Below are 27370 nucleotides of genomic sequence, written 5' to 3'. Positions count from 1 at the left end.
AAACATTTAAAAAAAAAACATGCTTTTACCATTCATGCATTTACAACGAATTTCGTAAATGTATGCGAAGTAAAAGCATATAAAATGTAATGCCATGCGTTATAATGGCATTGCGGAGTCATGGTACTTTCGTAATGAAAGTATGGGGAGTGATGGTATGCGGAAAGAAAGTTGCGGAATAATGCGTGTTTACCCTCCCCCGGTAAGTAGATTGGTGGCACGGCGGCCCACATCTCCAGCAACATGCTCATATTTTTTTACCACCGATTTGAAAAATGCACAGGTCTCTCTCATTGATGGCCAGCACCGACATACACTTTTAGACACACCTCCCGCCACAAGTTCTAGAATTGCGAACTTTAGAGCTGGGAAGCTACGTTCGAATCTCGGCATCAGCTCAACATCCTGTGATTCCAGGCAAATCACTTTGTCTCCCCGTGCCTACCACAAATGAATGTGTTCTTCTGTAATGTAAATTGTGCTCATGCCATGTTGTCGAGTTCGCGCTATATAATATTGCAAGGAAAAATAAAGTAGGGAAACTCGAGTTCACACACTACTAAACGCGCACTCTTAAGTGCATCAGCAGTGCACTGTGAATCGGAGCGTTTCACAGGCCTGTCACAGATAAGAAATGTTATCAAAACGAAATCCTACAAAACAATATACTACTGGCCGGCAGCAATTCATACCCGGACAACGTCGGGACGGGCTACTAGTATTATATATACATAAATAATCACCAATTAAAGAGACAATATATACAACTGAATCATATGGGAAACAACCTTTACAACGCAACTTTTACAACGAACTACCATTACAACGAAAGTTTTACAACGCAAAAACTATTACAACGCATGTATTTACAACGCATGTTTTTACAACGCAGGTACCTTTACAACGCATACCATTACAACGTAAGTATTGGTAAGTATATAATTATATTTAAAATGTTATATTTTGGGGGTTTTTAAGGGGTATTTTTAGGGTTCAGGGTCAGTTTTCAGTTTTTGGGTAAAGGGGTATTTTTAGGGTTCAGGGTCAGTTTTCAGTTTTTGGGTAAAGGGGTATTTTTAGGGTTCAGGGTCAGTTTTCAGTTTTTGGGTAAAGGGGTATTTTTAGGGTTCAGGGTCAGTTTTCAGTTTTTGGGTAAAGGGGTATTTTTAGGGTTCAGGGTCAGTTTTCAGTTTTTGGGTAAAAGGGTACTTTTAGGGTTCAGGGTCAGTTTTCAGTTTTTGGGTAAAGGGGTATTTTTAGGGTTCAGGGTCAGTTTTCAGTTTTTGGGTAAAGGGGTATTTTTAGGGTTCAGGGTTAGTTTTCAGTTTTTGGGTAAAGGGGTATTTTTAGGGTTCAGGGTCAGTTTTGGGTTTTTTGGGTAAAGGGGTACAGGATAAATTAAATAAAATAAAATAATTAAATTAAATTAAATAAAAAAATTAAAAAAATTAAATAAAATAATTACATTAAATTTAATTAAATTAAAATAAATTAAATTAAATTAAATTAAATTATTTAAATTGAAATAAATTAAATTACGTTAATTAAATTAAATTAGAATAAATTAAATTAATTACATTAAATTAATTAAAATAAATACAATTAAATTAAATTAATTAATTTAATTAAATTACATTAAATTAATTAAATTTAATTAAAATATATTAATTATATTAAATTACATTAAATTAAATTAAATTAATTAAATTAAATTATTTAAATTAAATAAATTACATTAAATTTCATTAAATTAATTAAATTAAATTAAAATTAATTAATTATATTAAATTACATTAAATTAAATTAATTAAATTAAATTATTTACATTAAATAAATTACATTAAATTAAATAAAATAAATTAAAATACATTAAATTAAATTAAATTAATTAAATTAATTAAATTAAATTAAATTAATTTTAATTAATTTACATTTCAAAAAATATTATATACTTACTAATACTTACGTTGTAATGGTATGCGTTGTAAAGGTATCTGCGTTGTAAATACATGCGTTGTAATGGTACTTCGTTGTAATGGATCCTGCGTTGTAAAAATTGCGTTGTATTGGTAGTCGTTGTAAAAGTATGCGTTGTAACGTCATACATCCGAATCATATACAATCAACCCCAGTAGAGAGGAAAATAAAGACAACAACAACTCATTCAAACCTACTCACACACAACCATCCAAATGTTCACATTCATAGAATATCTGGAAAGCACAACTACAAGATGACAGTATAATTGGGATGACCAAAAGCAAGAACTGCTGATAGCAGGATGTTTTCAGGGCAGTCGTCAACGCATTTCGGTGGCTGAAAGATGAAAGAGGGCCACCTTCATCAGGACCTGCCAGATAGAATACCCACTCACGGGTCACTCCACCCGGGGAAAAAACAGAAATCAAACTGCGAGATCTGTATCACTATCTTCTATTTCAGAACAAATAGAAGTTGCAAAAATGTCATATCAGAAGACTGGATACTTCTCAAACTGCTGCCAGCAAGCAATACTCTCAATACCTTACGCGACTCAATACCATATGACGTCGTTTAGAGATGTCTATAGATGCTCCAAACAAATATGCTTCCTGTCTGTTTGAGATTCTTTTAACACAATGCATACACAGCTGGTCCGAACACATCTGAGAAGGTATTCATGTGCAGGATATTGTGTCTCCTCATCACATAGGTAATCAAATATCCCTAAAGTCTCTCAATGACGTCCCTGGGACTTCCACCTCCTGTCTTGCCAAATATTATATACTTCAGTCTATAACTGGCTTTAAATAAGTCCACGCCGAGAGCCCAGCAATCACAGCACGTCGCCTCGTATCCTCAGAATAGTCTGGTCGAAGTATAAACTTCTCCACAGCATTTGATAAAGTGATCAATCTTTGCTGCGGACAAAGCTCTTAAGACTGGGTATGCCGCATACCCTCCTAGATTTAGTTACTGCACTCCACTCCACTCCTCTACCTGGTGTAGAGTATTGCGAGGCGGCAATCGGGGCCTTTCTAAGGAAATACCAACTATAAATGGTCTAAAACAAGGGTGACTCCTAGCTCTGTTACTCTTTTTTCTATACATTTCGGACCTCCCTGTCCACTTATCACAGAGTGAGGGCATAGCTCCTTAAATTGGCGGAAAGGCAATAGCCTGTTTATTAAATGCGAACAACATAATAATTCTGGACCTTATTCCTAAAGGTCTAAATATTCATCTGCAGGCATTGCAACAGTTTGCTAATACTCACCATTTAAAGATTAACATCTCTAAGATTAAAATCATGTGCTTTGATGGTAAGAAGAAACCCAAATATTGCAAATCTTTATGGTCCCTGGGTGCCCAAAAGTTAGAAATAGGAAGATTCTATACTTTTCTGGGGAAGATAATGTGTTGTAATCTTAATGATAAAGCACATATTGAGAATAACACGAACAAAGCTCTTAGAGGTTTACAAAGCAAAAATTCTATATGGGGCTTCTTAGATCTGATGGAAGCACGGTCCTAAGAAACATCTCCTCTTAAATCCGCGATTTCAGTGGCTGCTCTAAGGCTAGAAATGGGATTGGGAAGTGCTTTTGTTCAGGGCCTGGTAGTGGTGGTACCCTAGGTCGCCTGCTTAACGAGGAGCGAAAAAGACACATTTAGATCCCTTATGAGGAAAGAAATTTTGGTTGAAAAAAAGAAGTCATTAAACTTCAGAAACTTCTCTTATGCTGTTGATCAGCTCCAATTAGATCCCAACTTGGTTCTTGCATTAACTGCATCATAATGAAAAGCTAGCCTGTAACAAGCCACTTGGGTGTTAAGCTTATGCCTGGACAGGAAGACGTGCCATAAAAGAAATAGGGGGTATCAGAATATAATAAACTCCATCTCAGCAAACAGAGTCCAACCATATATGAATTGGAATCTGCCTCATGTGCTGAGACACTTCTAGATTTTGCTCAGGTTGGGTGTGCTTCCACTTAATCCTCTTTTGGAAAAATGGTATGGAATCCCTGCTGAATGTAATTTATGTCACAAGACCAAAATCACATCCTTTTTGTTTGCCCAGCGATTTTATTACACCAACTAAAATAGTTGAGGCCTATATGTTTGCAGTATTCCATATGTACTGCCTCAGATGCACTACCGTCACTTTGTGTGCCCCCTAATGAAATGTTCTGTTATAGAATTTTTAACTTTTTAAAATGTTTTTACAACTTGTATTGATTTTATTTTTGTGTGCTTACCGTACTGTGGTTTTAATGCTGTCCTGGATCTTAATCTTTTTCTAGGAGTCTAATTATTAAGTGCATTTTTATATTCTGCAAGCATATGTAATCTTGTAAGTGTTTTGTGTTGAAGTCTTCAGAGTTCCGTAATGTAAATTAAATAAGCTTGAACCTGTATTCATATAGAAAATGCTAATAAGTTCTTTAACAAAAAACAAAAAGACTTGAGTTCTTAAAAACTACATTCAGTCTAATTGGACATCTCCTAAGTACAGGACCTGCTCTCACCTCACTAGAAAAGAAAAAGCATAAAACGAGAAGTTGCCACACCAAGCAAAGGATGGTAATGATTTGGTTGGACTGACACAATCCAGGCAGCTTGTTCAAAAACATTCTATTGTCCAGAAGTAAATTGCCTGTACACAAAATGTCACAGACCCGCAACAGTTGACCCTTAGTTTTTAGACACAGCTTCCGAATCCTTAGAGTGTTGTGAGGCATACCTCAATCAGAATAATAAACCCAAATTAATTTCAGACAGGGTGGAGGGGACTTTTTAAAGAATAACGCCATGGGAAAAAGTATTTTCTACGAGTTTGCCTTTGCAGTACTTGAATAAAGTTTGCTTCCTGGGTGGCTAGACATGCCTTTTGGGACATTGCTCAAATGATGTATCTATCCTTGTTGGAGCATATGTGCAATGCCTTTGCTCGGACAGTAAAAGACAGGTGGAATGCTGTAAAGTACATTCTATGTTATGGTCTGAACACTGCAGATTCTGTTGCCCATGTGAGGAGAACCAGAGTCCCTATCAGGAGACTACCCTACTGTTGTAGGTCTAGTTGTTCATTGTTTGCCCTCAGGCTATTGGCCACATGGCTCGCGCAGCTGTGAGCTGTCAGTTGGTATATATGTGACGTCAGTGCCACAGCCGGCACTAACAGCTTCGTTCTTCTTCCCTGTCGGTCACCTGTTCCCTCCCCGCAAGCTCTGTTCATATAAATAAATACTCCATTTCAACCGCACTTCGTATGTGTGATAATTATGATAATTCCACTACAATTTGGCGACGAGGACGGGACGGATTAAGTCGGAGCTTGCGGAGGAGAAGTTGCAGAGGATATTCTTTTCATTTGAGGCAAGTTATTGATACTCTATATTTCACAAGAGTTATCACAATTCTAATTCAAGTTTCATTATTCCTGAGATGAATGTGAGAAGCCCGTGAAGACTTCAGTCAGCTGAGCGGAAGGTTCGGGACGCGAAATGAAGCAACGGAAGCAGAGCAACTTTGAAGCAGCCGACCGGAGCAAACCTACAGGCAAGTTAGGATGTTTGTGTGAGGCTGTGGAAATGTACGGAATGTAATACAGTATTTCTGTATTTCAGCGCGAATAGAATTGAGTATCCGACTGTGAGGAAACGGTTGACAGAACCAACTGTCAACTGTCATCGGCAAGCTGACGTCAGCGCATCATTTTCAGCTGTGTTATGATCGGCATCGGCTGAGAGCGGCCAAGCAGAGTGTGCGTCATCACGCATAATTCAGTGTGTGCCGCCATTTTGTTTAGTTTGTTTTCCTCACAGGAGTGTTCGGTGCTTCCTCATCACGGAACTGTAATCGAAATGAAAACAGAGAAGTAATTAAATTCAGGTACTTATAAAATTAACGCTTGTTGCAGCGAGTGGTAGAAAACGTGTATCCTTGTTTTCAAAGTATATCTTATTCACCAAAATAGCGTGGTTTATGAAAAAAGAGACCTTTGAGGAGTGTAGAGTTCAAATGACTAGTGAAAGCAATTTATGTGCTCTGTGGTATATAAATAAATAATACCGGGACTATTTTTGACTAAATTAACAATAACAGATAGCTCAATAAATAAGAGGCAGGATCCGATGTGTCCGAGTCAGAAGGATTTATTCAGGCAAAAAGGAAGGGACTGGAACGGGACAGCCTGAAATAAAATGGAGAGGCAGCTGCAATGTTTCATCGACAGTGCAGCATATATATAGTAATACATTACATTACATTGCATACAGTAGGCGTAACTTATGACAAACGTAAGATAAGAGTGAATGGGTGGAAAAAGAAAGGCGTGTACAGGGCGTACACTGAGACATGTGGTATGAACGTCACAAAAGTGTCATGAATGGGGCGGAAACATGGAGGGGGCTACTCGAGCAGCTGGGACCTTTAACCTAGTGGTGCGCGCAAAACGGGCAATGACGTATTACCAGGGAGAACTGGGGGCTATGACTTCTGCACTAGAAGAGGAGACTAAAGTCTGCGGTGTCAGGACGACATGTACCTATATCATATCTGGTATCTGGTGTTTGGAGTACATGTTGATAGAATCCAAAAGTTATCAGGGCAAAGGCTACTTGACACTAAGGCTGGTGCGTGCATCTATTCTACATGTATTGCGTGTGTTAGGAATATTCTATGAATATTAATACAGTATTTCTCTTACATGGAGACAGAAAGGCTAGACCCTGGCTGAAACTATTGATACGATTCAGTAGCTTAGGAATGCAGAAAAGGAGGGCTGAACTGATAACTAGAAGCATAACATATTCTTGGCAGACAGGCAGGCAGAGCCAGGCCGGGCCGCGCTGCAGGAAGTAAGCGAAGGGTCAGGGATGCAGGTGGGGGCTGCATCGCTCCTCGGAGAGGGTTCAGGAGACTGGAGCTTGAATCTGGTGTCCGGGCCCCTTTTGAGGCCTAGAAACGGGGACAATTCAATGAATTAACGTGCACACTGTAAAACGTGGCAACATAGGCCTAGTACTCGTTGCTTTCACGAGAACTGGAAACTGGCATACTAGAGTTGGACACAACTTATGATTGCGTCTTTAATCGATCATGAGGGGGATACATGCATATCGGTCATGCACATATAACATAGGATGGGGAACACGTAGGCACATATAACATGGCAAAATTTACTTTTCCACATTCCCTCCTTGTGCCCTACGTTTCCATCAGGACACATCAATATTCATGATACCATCTATCATTTCATATAGCATCATTTGCTCGTCTCGAATTGTCTTGGAACGGGACTTAGGACTAGGAATACAAGAGGTAGCACACATGCCGCAAATCGCAGGGCCACATTGTAAACAGAGGCAGCAACTAAATATATAATCATTACTGCTATACCTAGGAATGACAATACTCTCCATCCCCAGGCAGATATTATACTCCAGAGCCAACCGGACCATGTCCAGGTGCCTGGATTCTGGTGTAACTGATGGGCAATTTTATGAAGTCTGGTTATAGCTGAATAAACAGACGGCGCGTTATTAGGAATGAAAATGCAGCAACTAGATCCGATGACTCTACATGCTCCTCCTCTATCGGCCAGTATGACGTCAAGAACGAGACGATTTTGGAGCACAACAAATCTCATAGCAGATTGCTCTTCGGTTAAGTTACCTAGAGCGGAAGTAGTCTCATTCACTACTGCTTCAAGGGTTCTGGTTAACCTACGTATTAGCTTACTATTCTGGACAGGGCCTATAAAGAAGAAGAAACCTTTATTGAAGTCTTGATATTGTTCTAGAGTAGTTTCAGTTTGATCGACAATTGGGGACTCGATCTCTCTTCTGTGTCTAAGGTGTACTAGATGTGTGTTTCTGTGATAATCAGATGGGGCTAGAAAAACTGGTGGCAGTAGGAAGGCAATGTAACATGTTCCATCCCAGTCTAGGGGCAGACGAACATATGCGGTCTGACCACAAACAAAATAAGAATGACGTGAGGCTTTGAAAATAGATTTCCCACTGTCACTATACTCGACCACAGTAGTACAATCACTATGTCCTACATGTGCAGAACCATTCTTTCTGACACATAATTCGCCTTTGACTGGTAGTACTGAAATAGCAGGCAAATCTGGAGTGGTATCGGACTGGACATTCAGAACCATGAAATTCGAGGAATAATTACCTAAATCATATACTTCATTTTCTAGATCTAACCCTGTTCTATGGGAAAGACCTTGCTTGTCTGGGAAACATGTTTGGTTCAGAAGGGACATATCAGTTGAGGATGACGTTAACGTGGACCATGCTCCACACGAACCATTATGTGAAAACGGATAAGGAAAGAGTGGCAGAACTCCCTTTAGCGTCTGAAAAGGGGGGAGTCGACCACACACCCAACAATTAGTGGCATTGCTGGTTTGGTGTGAATAATGCAGCATTCGGATAAAAGTGTTATTGCGCATAGCAAGACGATAGGATAACTCGTGAGGAGGCAGATCACTAAATGTGTGCTCTACTGTAACATTAGAAAACATATGTACATGTGAAATAGGAAAACATAAATGTAACGCATAACTTATGCATGTAACCATAAGACTCAGGAACAGTAAAAAGAAAAGAACGGTAATACATCTCTTAGAGTTTTGACTAACTCTCTCACTGTGTGGGTCTATCTCATACATGTCAGGAACCTGTCTAACCGTTTCACCCGAGAGGGACTTAGACAATTAAACTGGCTGACTTACTTTACTAGACCTTAACTTGGATTTATACTCCTGCTGCGGAGTTTTCTCTAACCGGGGAATTTTAGATTCGTTTTCTGGGCAGTCCTTGAGAGCGGGGCAGTCCTTGAAAAATGTCTTTGGCTTAAGTCCGTGAAATTTCTTGATGTGGCTCCCATGCAGCCATCCCTTGCGGTTCTCGACCTTCACTGCTGTCCGGGTGGTAAGAAGACCTAGGCGGGGTTCCTTCCAGCGGGGCTCCAGCGGGCTTGAACGATCAAAGTTTCTTATAAGGACCATGTCCCCTGGAACGACCTCATGCGGTTTTACTTTGGTGTTGTCTGGAAATGCAGCGGCAACCTGTGAACGACAAGATTGTAGTGCAGACATCAAGGAGGCAAGGAAATCTGTCAGCATATTACTGTCAATATCGGTAATCTTACGGGGTCTAGGTGTACCCCACATATTAGGGGGGCGACCGAAAACAATCTCGTAGGGAGATAGACCTGAACGGGAATGAGCGACCATTCTCATGTAAAAAAGGGCAACTGGCAGGGCTACTATCCAATCTACACCTTTCTCTGCACACACTTTTGCAAGGCGGATTTTCAAAGTCTGGTTATGTCTCTCTACGAGACCGGCTGCTTCAGGATGGCGTACACAATGGAACTTCCACTGGTACCCTAACAGAAGGGATACTTGTTTCATGAGCTCGGATGAGAATGGCTGGCCGTTATCTGAATACACGACCCTAGGTAATCCATAGCGGGGAAAGAACTCACGAACCAACTGCCTGGCAGTGGTCGCAGCTGTGTAATCTGGGACTGGATATGCTTCTGTCCACCTGGACAAAGCGCATACAACTACGAGGACATACTTGAAACCTCGACATCGCTCCATCTGAATGTAATCCATCTGGAGGACTTCAAAAGGGTGGTCAGGAGGATGGAATCCACCTTGTTCCACCGGGACACTTTTACCTGGATTGAACTGACAACATATCATACAGGTACGTACTTTCTGCTTGGCTGCTGCTCGTAAATGCTTGTTGAACCAGAGGTTCTGAATACTGTCTAACATGGCTTTCTCTCCTAGATGTGCTGGACTATGTGCGGTGTTAATAATGATTTGAACCATAGAGTCGGGGAGAAACCATGTGGCTTTTCCCTCCGTCAACCATCCTTGATCTGTCTGGACCCCTCCTTGTTCGGACCATTTCTTGATTTCATCGGGAGTAGCATGTAACTGTATATCTATTACATCTTGTGTAGGGTCCTTAACTGTCATACAAGTAGTCTGACCTGGAGTGTGTGTCAGTGTCATGTTAACTGGAATGTCTGGAGTCTGAGCTGTGAGCTTGGCTGTTCGATCTGCTAGATCGTTACCTTGAGAAATGATGTCAGTGACTTTCGTATGTGCCTTGCACTTCATGATAGCGATAGCTGTCGGTAAATGTATTGCATCTAACAGGGCTTGAATGAGGAGACCATGCTGAATCTTGGTTCCATGAGAAGTCATAAAACCTCGTTCCTGCCAGAGCACTCCAAAGTCGTGTACGACTCCGAATGCGTAACGTGAATCTGTGTATATGTTTACTTTCAGGTTCTTGGCACGTATGCAGGCTTGGGTCAGAGCGACAAGCTCTGCTGCTTGAGCAGACAGGGTGTCAATACGATTTGTTTCTATAACTTCGGTGTCAGTAGTCACTGCATACGCGGCTACTAGTTCTCCTGTACTTGTTCTCATACATGAACCATCCACATAAAGTGTCAGGTCGGGATCAAGTAATGCAATATCTGTCAAATCTTGTCTTGGCTTTGTCATGGTGTTAACAACTTCCACACAGTCATGTGTGGCAGGATTTGAAGTAACTGATGGTAACAGTGTAGCTGGATTTAAAATGTTGCAGCGTCTGATTTCTATGTGTGGCTGAAACAGTGTCAGTTCATAACCTGTTAAACGTGCAATTGTCAAGTGCTGAGTCTGGGTTCAGTTTAAAAGAACTTCCACGGAGTGTGGAACTTGTACTGTCAGGGAGTGTCCTAACACTATGGAATCACTTTGTCTGATAGCTAGAGCTGTGGCTGCAACTGACTTGAGGCACGCAGGCAGAGCCTGGGCCACTGGATCTAATGTGCTAGAAAAATAAGCACAGGGCTTGTATTGTCCTGCTTGATCTTGTGTGAGAACAGATAATGCAGTACCATCACGTTCTGTAACAAAAAGTGTAAAAGGCTTACTGTAGTTCGGTGTTGCTAGAACAGGTGCATTACATAAAGCTTTCTTTAACTCATTAAAAACAAGTGTATGTTCCTGGGTCCAAGGGAGGACAGTCGATACGGCTGCCTCCTGTGTCGTTAACTGTATCAGTGGCTTGGCTAGAAATGCATACTGGGGAATCCATTGTCTGCAGTAAGAAGTGAGGCCGATAAAAGCTCGTACCTCCTTCTGTGTCTTGGGCTGTGGAAGATGTGCTATTAACTGGATACGGTCAGGTGTCAACTGCCTACCCCTCTTGGACAGTAAGTGTCCCAAGTAGACCACTTGCTGGACACAGAATTGTAATTTGGAAGGGGACACCTTGTGCCCCATTTCGGCCAGAAAATACAGGACTGTAAGTGACGCACGTTCGCAGTCACGTTCAGAACGGGCTGTGATCAGTAGATCATCGACATACTGGAGCAGGGCAGTGTCAGTTGGCATGTGAATATTGTCTAGTTGTCTTTTAAGTGCTTGACTGTAAATGCTAGGACTTTCTGTGAAACCTTGAGGTGCTCGTGTGAATTTATAGCTTCTTCCATTTAAACAGAATCCGAAAAGGAACTGGCTGTCTGGATGAATGGGAACACTGAAAAATGCGTTCTTGAGATCAATAACTGTAAAGAATGTGGCTTCAGAATCAATAGCTGCCAATAGAGAAGAAATATCTGGGACTACTGGGTACTGTGGTACAATACATTTATTAAGTTCTCGAAGGTCAATCACTAATCGATAAACTGGAGGTGCATTTGGATCAGTACGTTTCAGGACTGGAATGATAGGAGAATTACATACATTGGAGTCAGTTTCTACAACCACTCCTTGAACAATAAGCTCGTCAATAATTTTGGATAAGGCTACTACAGCATTTTATTATTACAAGGAAGAGGGACATAGATAGGACAATATTTTACGGGGTCCAGTGTACTCGTCCTATAGACTAGTGACACAAAGAGATGTACAAAAGTTCCCCGGTAAGAGTGACGGAGAGGGGTGTGTGTGCTAGTGAGTGGGGGGAATCCCCAAGTTGGAACTAGAACCCTCACACACCCAGCAAGCTAGGTGTCATGCTTCATCATATGGGCTCTGCTCCTCGTCAGACTGGCGCTGCAATGTCTGACGGGCTCCCGAAACCGGGGCTCTTTAACGGAGATCTTCTGTTCCCGCCATATGGTGCATGCGTGTGAGAGGGCCTGTGGAGTGTGGTCGTGAAGTGGGTGTTAAGTTAAAAAAGGTGAGTCAGTCTACATACTGAATTTATTCTCGTAGTAGACTCCCTTGGTTAAAAACAAAGAACAGTGGTGTGGGAGGGGAGAGACAATGACCCTAACACTATTAGGGAGAATTGGACTACTACCCTCAATTATCGGTCGACATGTTTCTTGCCTGATGGCAATTCTTCAGGACCTAAATAGGATCGTACCACACAGTGAAAAAACTAGTGACGAATATATACAAAAACAGAAGTAGGGGGTCAACACTTGCAGGCAGGTATACGGCCGTAATACAGTCAGTAATACCAGGGTGCAGGCTAGTCTGTCCTGGCTGGGGAGGTATAGTACCTTCAGTGGCAGCAGTCCAAACGGCTTCACCTACCCCACGAGCAGCGTCTAAGCAATGACGCAGAGCAGCCAGTCCCACGGGAGCAGACTGAGAGGTCCATCAGGGATCCGGTTTAGGGCATTCTAATTGCAGCAGGACAGACTAGCCTGCACCCTGGTATTACTGACTGTATTACGGCCGTATACCTGCCTGCAAGTGTTGACCCCCTACTTCTGTTTTTGTATATATTCGTCACTAGTTTTTTCACTGTGTGGTACGATCCTATTTAGGTCCTGAAGAATTGCCATCAGGCAAGAAACATGTCGACCGATAATTGAGGGTAGTAGTCCAATTCTCCCTAATAGTGTTAGGGTCATTGTCTCTCCCCTCCCACACCACTGTTCTTTGTTTTTAACCAAGGGAGTCTACTACGAGAATAAATTCAGTATGTAGACTGACTCACCTTTTTTAACTTAACACCCACTTCACGACCACACTCCACAGGCCCTCTCACACGCATGCACCATATGGCGGGAACAGAAGATCTCTGTTAAAGAGCCCCGGTTTCGGGAGCCCGTCAGACATTGCAGCGCCAGTCTGACGAGGAGCAGAGCCCATATGATGAAGCATGACACCTAGCTTGCTGGGTGTGTGAGGGTTCTAGTTCCAACTTGGGGATTCCCCCCACTCACTAGCACACACACCCCTCTCCGTCACTCTTCCCAAGGCTACTACAGCCTCAGGTGGCAATTTGTACTGTCTGATTCGTGGTAGAACAACACCTTGCTTCAGAGTCACACGATGGGGCGTGATCTGCATACAACCTACATCAGTTGGACCTTGCGCCCATAAATGCTGTGGTACATTCAATAATCTTGGATCAAAATCACGTAATACATAATGACCTTTGAAATCTCGGAGGAACAGGCGGACCCCTTCTGGGGAGCAGCATATGACTGCTCCTAATTCTTTTAACGTTTTAATGCCTAACAAATTTTCTGGACAAGATTTCGTGAGTAACAAATCTGTAGTTCGGGACAATGGACCAACTTCTAGAGTAACTGGTTTCGATATTTCATTAACAATAGGCTTTCCTGAAAAACCAAGGGATACATTTCTAGAGCCTGAGAGTGGAGCCCCTGGAACCTCGTCATGACTGATAGTAGTCCTACTTGCCCCTGTATCAATCAGAAACTTTCTGTCTTTCCCCAATACTTGACTGTGTACATAGGGACCCTCTTGATCTACAGGTATCTCGATGAGAGGCAAGCCTACCTCCCTCTCTAGGCTGTTTCATGAATATGGCTGATAATCTGGATACTCTGACTGTGCATACTGGTACATCTGCTGTGTAACATGCTGTGTGGCAGCGATAGGCTGCGGTGCTATAACTGTCTGTTGTGCATTCTGTGGTGGCTGGGAAGTCTGTGAAACTTGTTCTTGTCTAGGCGGACGTGGTCTTTCTTTAGTTTTACCAGTAGCTATGTTGTGTTTCAGAACTGCACATTCGTTTATAAAATGACCTGGCTGTTTACAGTAATTGCATGTCCCTTTAACGGGAACTGCAGGATGACTTGCTTGATTCGTACCCCTCTTCTGACTGTCTTGTGGAACAGACTGTGCAACTAGTACTTTCATTTTCGTGTCTTTCATACGTCTCCTTTCGTGTTCCTGCTCTTCCCTGATTCTGTTCTGGTGGTACTGGAGCATTTGGAGCATCTGTGACGGAGAATTAGCTTGCCAGGTGCTTTCGACTTTCAGTACTCGATTTTTAACTTGTGGGCTTGAATTCTCAACTAGTTTGGTAACAAAAAGATGAGGGTACGATTCACTACTTGTTTTCAGACCACTATTAATAATAAAACATTTCACAAATCTAGAATAAAAATCACTAGTATCTTCGTCTTGTTTCTGTTTACAGGCTGAGATGGCATCCCAATCTTCCTTTTTCGTGGCTAGTAATCTTGGCAAAACTTGTATCAATAACTCGGGCAATTCTTTAGCTTTATCCCCAAGACCGGTACCTGGTACTCGTGAATTATCTTCAGCTTCTAGAGCTGTCCAATCTATCTTTTTCTCTCCCACCTCCCATTCTTTTTCTTTGAGTTTTTCATATATACCCGCAGGCAACAGGACCTTTAACATTTTAATGATATCAGGATACGTGTATTCTCCCATACGGAGCATGTCTTTTAATTCACGGTGGAACCCTGCTGGATCTTTGTCATGACAGGGAATTAACTTTTTCATTTCTAAGAGTTCCATCTTTGTAATAGGGGTGTAAACAAATACTCGTTCTAGACCACCACCCTCTTTCTTGACTGGATGTACTTCTCGTAACGGATTCTGTCTGTCTATGTAGGATGATTTACTTTCTGGGGGTGAGACGTGAACAAAATGTGGATTCAGAAACGTTCGGTATTTGTGGCGCTGTTCTAAGATGACGCTAATTAAATCGGTACCTAGACCTTTCCATCTGTACTGGAGTAACTCGTTTAATACATCATGTAGAGGACCTGGATCAGAATGCTGTTCCTCATACAGTGTAATGAGGTGCTGGATCATATACATACCCACCAGTCGTTGCTCGGCTGGGGGCAGTTTCAGAAACATTTGGGCCACTATTTCGTCTGGAAAAGTGGTAGAATCAGTAGTCCATCGGACTGCTGATCGGGCTAGTTCTTGTTCATGCATGGTACTGAGCTCACTATAACCTATTCGTAATTTCAGAATGCGATCGGTGGCCTGGAATACTTGCTCGAGAGAGTACTGTTCTGGTGCTGGAGGAGGAGAAACTTTCTTGTAATCTAGGCGTGAATGTCTGTCGGAAAGTCTAGTTCTACCTACATATGCTATTCTGGAGGGATTCTCGTTGTCTACCTCTTCAGTAGAAGAGTCATACTCTTTCTCGGTCGCTTGCTTTGCTTCTCGTTTCTCGTGTATACTTATTATTTCCTTACGAATTTTCTTGTACATACTCTCTATACAATTTTGTGTCTTGTGTTTTCCATCGGCTATATTGTCACTCCACCTAGTCAGGACTTTCATTTCTTCTTGATCTTTTTCTGGAAAATCTTGCTCTCTTATTAAACAGTTAATCAAAAACTTTAAAATCATGAGCTGAGTCTCGACTTTTCTTTGAACCATGGCTTCGTGAATGCTTTCTGGATTCACTCCTGTACGGATAAAACGATATATTCTGTCTAGATGTTCTCCCATATCGGGCAGGGTGTCCAAATAGCTGGCAACCCGTCTTAAACGTAATGAATATATGACCATGTGATCATCGCCTGGAACTGGATCATAACGACATTCAGTAAGTGCTCGCTTGATATCTCCGTATGTAGTCACTTTTGGCGTACGCTGTAACGCTAGTTCATGTAGCGTCATACGTCTTGGTTGAGGCGGGGTACGAGGAGAACCTCCCCCCGCGGCTCCTAAACTAGAATCGTCGGGGAATACTGTACGGGCTGGTAGAGTGACTGGCAAAGCGGGTACATGTACTATGGGCTGGGCCGGGGGTGCTGTAACATTATCTGGACCCACGGGACCAGCGGCTGGAGGAACAGGAACTACATTATTAACGGGAACAGGCGGAATAGGATTGGCATATTCTGGGACTGTATCATCCAAATAGGACGAAAGAAAAATATCAGCTGCGGTCGGTTTATGACGTAGCTTAATCGGGACCAATGGCGGCGGGAAATTACAGGGTGCTTCCGGGGTTGCTTGTGGCAAGCCCTCGGCAAGAAGAGGATACATGCCTTTAATAAGGGCATTTCTCTGTCTGCCTGACTGTTCTGCTTGAACTCGTTCACCTTCTTCGATTAATTCCCTTTCTTGGGCTTTCTCTGAGGATTCCCTACTTAATTCGGTTTTTCTGAATTCTTTTTCGGTTCTTTTATGAGATTCTTTGCGCCATAACTCGATGGCATCTTTCTGGGACTGTCTGGCTTTCCTTTTCCATAATGCTTCTTCTACTCGCATGATGCACTCGGCATCCCATGTACCTGATACAGGCCATCTATATTTCTCTTCGAGATCCTTAGTGTAGTCTGACCATAAGTCTAGATATATTATGGCATCTAAGCCGTGCTTGTGATACATAAAATGTCCTGGACTGTCCCTAGGAGGGACAGGAACTGCTTCTTCGAGCAACCCTTTTCTGGTCTTTAACTGACGTAATTTCGGGAATAGAGGCATCTTTGGAAATACACAATACACAGTAATCACAGTAATAATATAGCAAACAAATCTTTCATACCACGACATAAAAAATACATGAATAACAGTTCGAACAGAAATACTACCTGATACACTGAAAACGGAACACATGAATTTCTTGAGAAAAATGAAACTTACTAGAATTACTGGATGCACTGCTAAAACAGTACAGAACATACCGGTCCCATAAAGAGACACGTCAGGACCCGTACCCACCTAGGTGGATACTTCGTGCTGGATCTGCGTACCCAAACCCATCGGACCAGGAACAATACTAATGCTCCTGTCTAGATACCCCCCTGTGACGGTACTCACCGGGAAGCAGAAACTGGAAGGCCTCGGACTGGACTGGACTGGACTGGACTGGACCACTACGACGTCGGACTACGAACTTCGGAAACTTCGGTTACAGGTGGGCCTCCGGATACTTCGGACCTTGCTCTCTCGGCTTGGGCTCTGGTCGGGACGAACCGCATTCCACACCGCTTCGTCTGGATGTCGGACCGCAGTCTCCGTTTCCTCCGTGGGCCTGAGGGAGACTTGAAGCAGAAATATCTGCACGTGCACGGTATAGTTCCGTCACGGCTGCAGAGGGTCAGGGGACCGGCGTTGCATCGCCAGCGCATGAGGAAGGGGCTCGTACCTGTTCGGGCGCCATTATGTGGTATATAAATAAATAATACCGGGACTATTTTTGACTAAATTAACAATAACAGATAGCTCAATAAATAAAAGGCAGGATCCGATGTGTCCGAGTCAGAAGGATTTATTCAGGCAAAAAGGAAGGGACTGGAACGGGACAGCCTGAAATAAAATGGAGAGGCAGCTGCAATGTTTCATCGACAGTGCAGCATATATATAGTAATACATTACATTACATTGCATACAGTAGGCGTAACTTATGACAAACGTAAGATAAGAGTGAATGGGTGGAAAAAGAAAGGCGTGTACAGGGCGTACACTGAGACATGTGGTATGAACGTCACAAAAGTGTCATGAATGGGGCGGAAACATGGAGGGGGCTACTCGAGCAGCTGGGACCTTTAACCTAGTGGTGCGCGCAAAACGGGCAATGACGTATTACCAGGGAGAACTGGGGGCTATGACTTCTGCACTAGAAGAGGAGACTAAAGTCTGCGGTGTCAGGACGACATGTACCTATATCATATCTGGTATCTGGTGTTTGGAGTACATGTTGATAGAATCCAAAAGTTATCAGGGCAAAGGCTACTTGACACTAAGGCTGGTGCGTGCTTCTATTCTACATGTATTGCGTGTGTTAGGAATATTCTATGAATATTAATACAGTATTTTTCTTACATGGAGACAGAAAGGCTAGACCCTGGCTGAAACTATTGATACGATTCAGTAGCTTAGGAATGCAGAAAAGGAGGGCTGAACTGATAACTAGAAGCATAACATATTCTTGGCAGACAGGCAGGCAGAGCCAGGCCGGGCCGCGCTGCAGGAAGTAAGCGAAGGGTCAGGGATGCAGGTGGGGGCTGCATCGCTCCTCGGAGAGGGTTCAGGAGACTGGAGCTTGAATCTGGTGTCCGGGCCCCTTTTGAGGCCTAGAAACGGGGACAATTCAATGAATTAACGTGCACACTGTAAAACGTGGCAACATAGGCCTAGTACTCGTTGCTTTCACGAGAACTGGAAACTGGCATACTAGAGTTGGACACAACTTATGATTGCGTCTTTAATCGATCATGAGGGGGATACATGCATATCGGTCATGCACATATAACATAGGATGGGGAACACGTAGGCACATATAACATGGCAAAATTTACTTTTCCACAGCTCCAGCACATTTTCTTGAAACACCAGGCAAACCTGTCATGTCGTGGAAAAATTGGTACAGGGCATTTGACAATTATTTGGTAGCTATTAATGGCAAAAGATTTGAACCAGAACGCAAAAAGGCTATTCTCTACGGCTTATTAGGTGTTGCTGGTCAAGAAATGTTCTATAGTTTGCCTGAATATGAACCTGCGCCTGGACAATTTATTCCCCTCGACGAATTCCAAGAAGCTATCAAGAGACTGGAAAGACAGTTTGATGAGGAGGAAAACATAATGGTGGGCAGACATAGGTTTATTATGAGAAAGCAAACTGAGTCTGAGAATATAGAAGAATATTTAGGCAGTTTGAGGGTATTGGCTGCCAAATGTGGGTTTGGTGACAGAGTTGATGAATATTTACGTGATCAGTTGGTATTCCATTGTCATGAGATCAAAATTCAAGAGAGGTTGTTAGCGTGCAAAAATCCCTCTTTATCGGAAGTCGCAGACATCGCTAAGGGTATTGAACGTTCTTTGGAGGGAAGAAGAGAATTAGCCAAGTCAAATGTTTCAGCCAATTCCAGTGTTTCATATGTCAATGACAGAAGAAGAAAAGAATATAATGGTAACCGTTATGTCAAGTCTAATTCAGTGGTTAATCCTGCAAATTTTGTATGTTATAGATGTGGTTCGCACAACCACAAAGCTGATTCCGTGAACTGTCCAGCTACGGGGAAAAAGTGTACAAGATGCCAGAAGGTAGGGCACTTCGCTAGCGTGTGCGGAAATTTTGGTCATAAAAAGTAGAAAGAGCAAAAGTAAATGTAATAGAAGAATTTGAAGAAGATATGTGCTCTAATATTATATTGGCGCTAGGTGACAGTGACCATGACATAAAAGGTCCGATTGGTACAGCACATGTAGGCGAGGTGAAACTCAGCATCATGGCAGATTCTGGGTCACCTATCACAATTGTATCAGATAAAAAATATCTGAAGTACTGGCCCAATACAGATTTGTTACCACCAGATGTCAACCCCAAGGCATTTGGAGAACATGACATAAACATGTTTGGGTATTTTATGGATGTCTTGAACATTAAAGGCAGATGCATTGAAACCAAAATTTATGTAGCGGAAAGGGGCAGAGATATAGTGGGATGGAGAGACCTGGCAAAGTTAAAAAATAATCCTCAAACCAGGTGCTGAGGATCCCATCGTGTTAGATGAAGGCTTTGTATCTCTCATTACTGTTCCAACAGAGTCCAAGAGTTTGGATTGCTCAGAATCAGAAGGAGATTTATCCACTATATTATGTAATTATAAGAGGTTATTTGAAGAACGCATAGGTTGCGTGAAAGGATTCGTGCACATATAGTCTTAAAAAAGATGCATCCCCTGTAAAACACAAAGTAAGACCGTTACCCTTATCAGTTAAGGAAGAGTTAAGGGTGTTGTTAGAAAAACTTGTAAAAGAAAAAGTAATTGAACCTGCAGATTCAGCTGAGTGGGTTTCAGGTATAGTTTTGATTAAGAAGAAAAATGGTGAGTACCGTCTGTGTGCGGATTTGAGATCATTAAATAAGAACATATTGGTAGATTGTTTCCCATTACCTAGGATTCAAGAGATTTTAGCCAACACCTCGGGATCCAAATATTTTTCATTAATAGATCTCAAATCGGCATACCACCAGGTAAAGTTGGATGAAAGATCAAAAATGTTAACCACTTTCATCACTCCCTTGGGAGCGTTTAGATATGTTCGTCTGCCTTTCGGATTGGCTTCTTCTGCAAGTGTTTTTCAGAAGTTAATGGAGAACATGTTCGGTGGAATTGATGGAGTGCAGAAGTTCCAGGACGACATTCTGGTTCACGCGGATTCAGAAAGCAAGCACAATGAGATCTTGGATACGGTATTAAACAGATTACAAGAGAGAGGTATGACAGTGTCGAAAGATAAATGTAAATTCTTGAAAACTGAGATTGAGTATTTAGGCTATGTACTCAGTGCTGAAGGCATCAAACCTAAACTTAATCTTGTACAGGCAATAACCGATGCACCCAATCCTGACAATAAGGATGCACTCAGGTCATTCTTAGGCCTTAGCGAATACTACTCCAGGTTCATTGAAGGGTATGCTAGAATGGTAGAACCATTTAGGGCACTGTTGCGCAAAGGACAGAATTTTAATTGGGAATTGCAGCATGATGTGGCATTCAAGGAGGTAAAAGAAGCAATTGTTAAGGCACCCACATTGAAACCTTTTGATTCCCATGGTTGTAATGTCATTACAGTTGACGCAAGTTCAGTGGGAATCGGTGCAGTCTTTACCCAGAAAGTAGGTAAGCATGTCCATACAGTTGCTTTCATTTCACGAAGATTAAATGACACCGAGAAGAATTACAGTACCATAGAAAGGGAGGCACTAGCCTGTGTTTGGGCAGTAGAGAAGCTAAAAATGTATATTTGGGGCAAAGAATTCGAGTTAATCACCGACCACAAACCCCTCATATTTTTGTTCGATGGATATGGTAGGGGCAATGGGAGAGCTTCGTCTAGATTGGTTAGATTGTTGGCCAGGCTGCAGGAATATAATTTTTCTATTAAACATATTGCGGGCAGGTGCAACATCAGAGCGGATTTTCTTTCCAGGTTGCCTACAAAAAGTCAAGATAAACAAATTTGTGAGGAGACAGAATGTGTGGTGTCCAATGTAGATGTTATACAACAGAGCAATATGACCATTTCTAATGAAGAGTGGGTAGAAGCTACGAGTAAAGATGTAATTTTGTCTAAAGTTAAGAAATATATGTCTACTTCATGGCCCCCCATACGTAATTTGTCATCTGACCTTAGAACAATTGTGCAAGTGGCCAATGAATTAAATATAGTGAAGGGGTGTATCAGAAGAGGGGATTTGCTTATTTCCCCCACCAGTTTCAGAAACAGAATAATAGACATGGCGCACAAAACGCATTTGGGAGCCACCATGACTAAAAGACGTCTGAAAGAACATTACTGGTGGCCCGGCATGGACATTGATGTGAACTTATTTGTGGAAAGATGTGATGCCTGCACAAGGTCGGACAAACATTGGAAATTAAGAACACATGAGATGCAACTGGTTTCCATCCCAAATTCAGCTTGGTTTAAGAACGCCATTGACATGGCAGGACCGTTCCAACGGCTTGGACAGGACGAGAAATTCATAATTGCAGCCAGTGACTACTACTCGAAGTGGATATACCACAAATTTGTTAGCACTATAGATTCTGACACAGTAATTGATTTCCTACGCAGGTGTTTTGACATAGAAGGTAGTCCACGTATTATTGTCTCAGACAATGGTAAACAACTTACGTCGACCAAAATGTCAGATTTTTTCAAGTCACATGGAATCACCCAGGAGAAAACTCCCTTGTATTCTCCTAAATCTAATGGATAAATTGAACGTGTCAACAGGTTCCTCAAGGAAGGTATTCAACTTGCCCTGTCATCAAACCTTCCAGTGAAGGACTTTATAAGAGAAAGAGTGTTTACTTATAACATAACTCACAATTCAGTCACAGGTTTCTCACCGTTCTTTTTGTTGAGGGGAAGGAGATGTGACCATGACATCACTCCCAAGTTTCTGTTGTCAGGGAATGAATTGCCTCCCTCCATCATTATTGATGATGATTTATTGCACGTTAAGAAAAGAATAACTGATTGTCAAATGAAAAGTAAACAATATTATGACAAGGTGCACAGGGCTATTAACAAGGAATTCTGTAAAGGAGATTGGGCATTAGCCACCAAGCCAGGTCATCAGGTCAAGGGTGAGTCCAGGCATTTTGCCCCCGAAGAAGTAGTGGAGGTTTCAGAAAGTGCTGTTTGCCTTAGGCATGCGGGGTGGCGAAATAGAAGTGATGTAATCAGAGTCAGCAAACAGCAGGCTGATGTGTGGCATAGTAATCAAGTTGATGGAAGAGGCTACAATGAAGAGTACTCATGGTTAAATACTTTAAATGGCGATGAAGAATATATACCTAACACCAATGCAGTCAAATCTAGTTCTAAAGATGATTGTCAGGGTGGTGGTGAAAGCAGAACGGGGAACAGTTACTGTGGGATGAGTGATGTCATTAATGAACCAATAAGTGACGAAGAAGACATTGACCAAGTTGATGCCAGTGACAATGTATGCAGTTATGTTCCTTCCTCTAGTATTGCAACATCTTCCAATGAAGGCTGCGTACACGGAGGGTGGCAGGGGACATGTACCAGGTCTGGCAGGATTGCAAAGTTACCCAGTATGTACAAAGACTATGATGTGAGTTAGTTCTTCCTTAAGAAAGGGAGATGTTGTAGGTCTAGTTGTTCATTGTTTGCCCTCAGGCTATTGGCCACATGGCTCGCGCAGCTGTGAGCTGTCAGTTGGTATATATGTGACGTCAGTGCCACAGCCGGCACTGACAGCTTCGTTCTTCTTCCCTGTCGGTCACCTGTTCCCTCCCCGCAAGCTCTGTTCATATAAATAAATACTCCATTTCAACCGCACTTCGTATGTGTGATAATTATGATAATTCCACTACACCTACCACCCTGTATGCATTAAACAGGCTTGTCTGGGGGGTGTCCAGTGCTCTTTGATGACCATGCCTTTAATGGATCAGTGTGAAGGCTGAAGTAGCCTTAGGGAAATTTAAAGACGTTGGGCCCGATTAACAGAACTAACTTAAGACAAAATCCTAAACTTACTACCATTTTGGTATTCACAGAAGGCACTTACTCATTTTGGTATTCACAAAAGGCACTTACTCATTTCGGTATTCACAGAAGTTAGGACTCCTAACTTTATGACTCTTAAATGCCTTCTGTGAATACCGAAAGTCTTAAAGTTAGTATTTTTCTCAGTTTAGGAGTAGTAAAGGTAGGACTCCTAACTTTAGGACTCCTAAATGCCTTCTGTGAATACCGAAAGTTTTTTCTCAGTTTAGGAGTAGTAAAGTTAGGACTCCATACTTTAGGACTCTTAAACTGAGAAAAATCCTAACTTTAAGACTTTCAGTATTCACAGAAGGCATTTAGGAGTCCTAAAGTTAGGACTCCTAACTTCTGTGAATACCAAAATGGTAGTAAGTTTAGGATTTTGTCTTAAGTTAGTTCCGTGAATCAGGCCCAGTGACGCTACCGTCCACTGACAAGAGATTACTTTTCTCTGTTCAACAGTTCAATCAGCAGCATAAAAAGTTCAAAGGATATTTGAAAATTCTTGTGTATCGCCAGTGACAACCTCTAAGCCGGTACATCAATCAATGCAGACTTTTTGTGGTGGCAGGGGTGGTCAATAACAAAAAACCTTAGCGGAGGAGCCGCCACTGGGAAGTATTGCATTTTGTAGGGGGATCAGGCCACTTCCAATTCACTGTTCTGCAATTTGGCCTTACTCCACCTCTTTGGTTTTGTGACGTTTATGTCAGTGATTATACCACAGTTTCGCAGGTTGGTGATAGACGTATTACCATACCTTAGTTGCCTGCTGAAGGCGGGATCGCCTCAGTTAGTCTCGGATCTCCTACAGGCAACACTGTCATTACTGTTCACCCCAGGGTTTTCTAGCATTGACCTAAATCCCATCTCTAACCCATGCAAAGAATGCCTTTACTTAGGTAATTCTAGACACAGTTGTCATGAAGGTCTTCTCGCCTTCATAGTCAGCCAAGTACATTCAGACATTGATCCTAACAGTTTAGGCAAGAGCCGCTGTTACGACCTAGATGATTCTGAGGATTTTTTAGCTATTAGCATTATACATCCTACTGTGCCTTACCCTGTTGTCAAATGCAGGCCTGTCAATGGAAAATGTGGATGCATTGTAGAAGCCTTTCAGACCAGATCTGTGTCTCTGACGAGGCAGCAAAAAACCTTTAATGGTGAATGACAGATGCCAACTTTACATGTGCCAGACTGTTTTCCCTGCCCCCTCTGAAGCGAACAGAAGTGACAATTGTGTCATGTACTAGCTGGGGAGGACAAATAGACGAAGTGGAGTTGAAACGTCTCTGGACCCAGGAGGAGCAACAGCATCATATAAATCTTCAGGACCTGTGAACCAGCCTGGTAGCCCTAAAGACAGAGGACACGACTGCCATGTGGTACTACAACAAGAGGGGAAGAGTGATTACTCATTAGTCAAGTAGTCTGGAGGCTTTGGCAATGTCTAAGGCTTCAGATGGTCAATGTTGCAGGATCCCTCACCAACAGGATGGATGAACTTAGCAGGCTTCATCATGCCCATCACAAGTGCCATCTGCACTCAAAGGTGGCGCACGATATCTTCACACTAACCTTCAGCCATCTATGCCTTGGAGGTTCAAGGAGGCTTGGGACTGCTGCCTTCGCTCATTGGCTGACCTAGGGTCAGCCAAGGCAGCAGTCCCAACGTAATCACAGAGTGTGATGGGGCCAGTGAGACTGCTGACCCCACCCCACTCTGTGATGAAGTATCACTGATTGGCACTCGACCTTGGGCGCTTCAGGGCTTAAAACTGAAGCGCCCAGGTGAGAGGCAATCAGTGAGCTACCCTTCGTTACTGAGGGTAGGGCCTCAGGGACCTTTGCTGAGCTGAGGACATCATGCCCACAGGAGCTGTGACTTCCTCAGCTCAACAAAGTTCAGCTCAGGCAGCCAGGAGCCTGCGCATTTAGCGCATGTCTGGCTCCTGGCTGTCTGACCTGTCAATGAACAGTGTCTGTCAGGCTGACCTTTGTTCAGCCTGACATACACTGTTTGTGAGGGGAAAAGGTGGAGCGGCGTGGCCCTCAGCCCCAATGGACCGGCTGCGGCTGGTAGCGTTCTGCGCTCTAGTTTCCTCTAGAAGCTCTGACATCGTATACACAGAAAAAAGTCAGGCAGGACCAAACATAGCTAATTTTTGTGGCCCTGGATTGGGCTCAAAGGGTCTGGTCCTCCAAAATGCTGACATTGAGCATCTATACCTCCCTCAAACTTCCTCTTAGGGGAAAACAGGGTGCTACACCTAAGGATCCATAACCTAAGCCTTCTAGTGAAGAGACTGAGCGAAACCATCGAGAGGTTTTGATATGCCTTCGAACGTGGTGGTTTTCATTTTGGCTGCTTGACACCCTGCCACTAAATCTGTCTATTCAGGCTTCTGGCACAAGTTTGTCACCTGGTGACAGGAAAAGCGGGACTTCCCTCTACAGCCTACATTATCTGATATTGGGAGGATGCATGTGCTTTCAGGTTGTAAGGATCTATCAGAATTTGATTGTCTATGTGTTTCCTATTGTACCAGGAACGTGGTTCTCTTGAAAGCAATAAAAGTTAGTTCACAAAAAAAGTCATTATCTGGTGTTCTTTTGATCATGAAGGATTAGCTGTGGGCATGATCAAAAGTTACTTGTCGGCCCTCTCAGCCTTTCTTCATTTGTTTATCAGCCCTCATTGTGCAAATCACATGTTGTGATGAGTTTCTTTAAAGGGCTTTCTCTAATGCTTTTCCTTGCTCCCTTTATTATGCTGCAGAATGACCTCAATTTGATCCTAACATTCTTCATATGGACTTCTTTCAAGGCTCTTCATAGTTGTACTCTGAGACTCTGACTTTGAAGTCTGTGTTTCTCATTGCAACTACATTTGTGTGTTGTGGCAGTGAACTGCAGATGTTATTAGATCAGCCTGATATACTACTTTATTCCCTGACAAGAGGTACTTAGGATGTGTGCGTCCTTTCTCTCAAAAGGGGTGTCCCTTTTCCTTGTAGCATAGCACACCATGAGCCCCAGGTCTTTCGTCTGTCGCATCCATCTACAACGAAGGAAAGACTACACTGGTTGGATTTGAGGCCTCTCCTCAGCTCCTACATTGATAGGACTAAGAAACACTATGTGGATGATTAGGTGTTTGTCAGGTTCACTGGTGCGAAGAAAGTAAAGGCAGTCCAGAAAAAGGCCTTGTCCCTATGGATTGTTGTCCCATCAAGTGTGCTACGCCTTGGCCAAAAAGCATCCCCCTGAGGGCCACAGAAGTTCTGCAAGACAAATATATTCCTCAGACCTCCCTAAAGAGGACATTTCCCTGGTATTGAATTGCAAGGTGAGGAGCCTGTTGTTTGAAGTACCTATCAGAGAAATGAGTTACTAACCTTTGGTAATGCAGTTTCTGGTGGATACTCTCTCTCTCCCTTCAGATTACTCACTGTTGGAGATGACCCCCTCTGCATGGTTACTCCAGATTTTTGCCTTCCTTTGTTAAACCTGTTTTGTTTGCGCTGAAGACTCTGAGCATTTTACTTCTTCTAATCAGTGGTAAAGTGCTTGTGAACTCCCTTTAATAGATGATCAAATTGGCCTACAATGGATTGGTACATTTTATTTACTTGTAATTCCTTAGTATCCACCACCTGTAAATGAATTGCTACTGGTGGGCAGCAGCCCTCATTGCGGCACCCGCTAAAGTAGTACTGTACAACAAATCTAAGGGCTACCATTGCAGTCTGTAGTGCAGTTTTAAAATGCCATTTCGGCCTGGCAAATAAACCTTTTGCCAGGCCTAAACCTTCCTTTTTAATGCCTATAAGTTATCCCTAAGTTAGTTCCTAGCCACCCCAGGGGCTGAGTGTGGGATATTTAACAAGTATGACATGTGGGTTTACGTTTTACATGCTGTAATGTTCCAACAAAAGATAAAGTGCCAAAAGTCTTCTTTATTCAAGCAATACAGTACACTGCATCTGCATGCAAGCAGGCCCCTGAAAACAACTGTTCACAGAGGAATTCCAGATCGCCCCTGGCAACCATGGAACCAATGACTATTTATTAAAGGTAACCATTATGAAAA

The sequence above is a fragment of the Lissotriton helveticus genome, chromosome 4_1 (genome assembly GCF_964261635.1).
Source record: "Lissotriton helveticus chromosome 4_1, aLisHel1.1, whole genome shotgun sequence".
Classification (NCBI taxonomy): Eukaryota; Metazoa; Chordata; class Amphibia; order Caudata; family Salamandridae; genus Lissotriton; species Lissotriton helveticus.
This window is presented reverse-complemented; position numbering follows the sequence as displayed.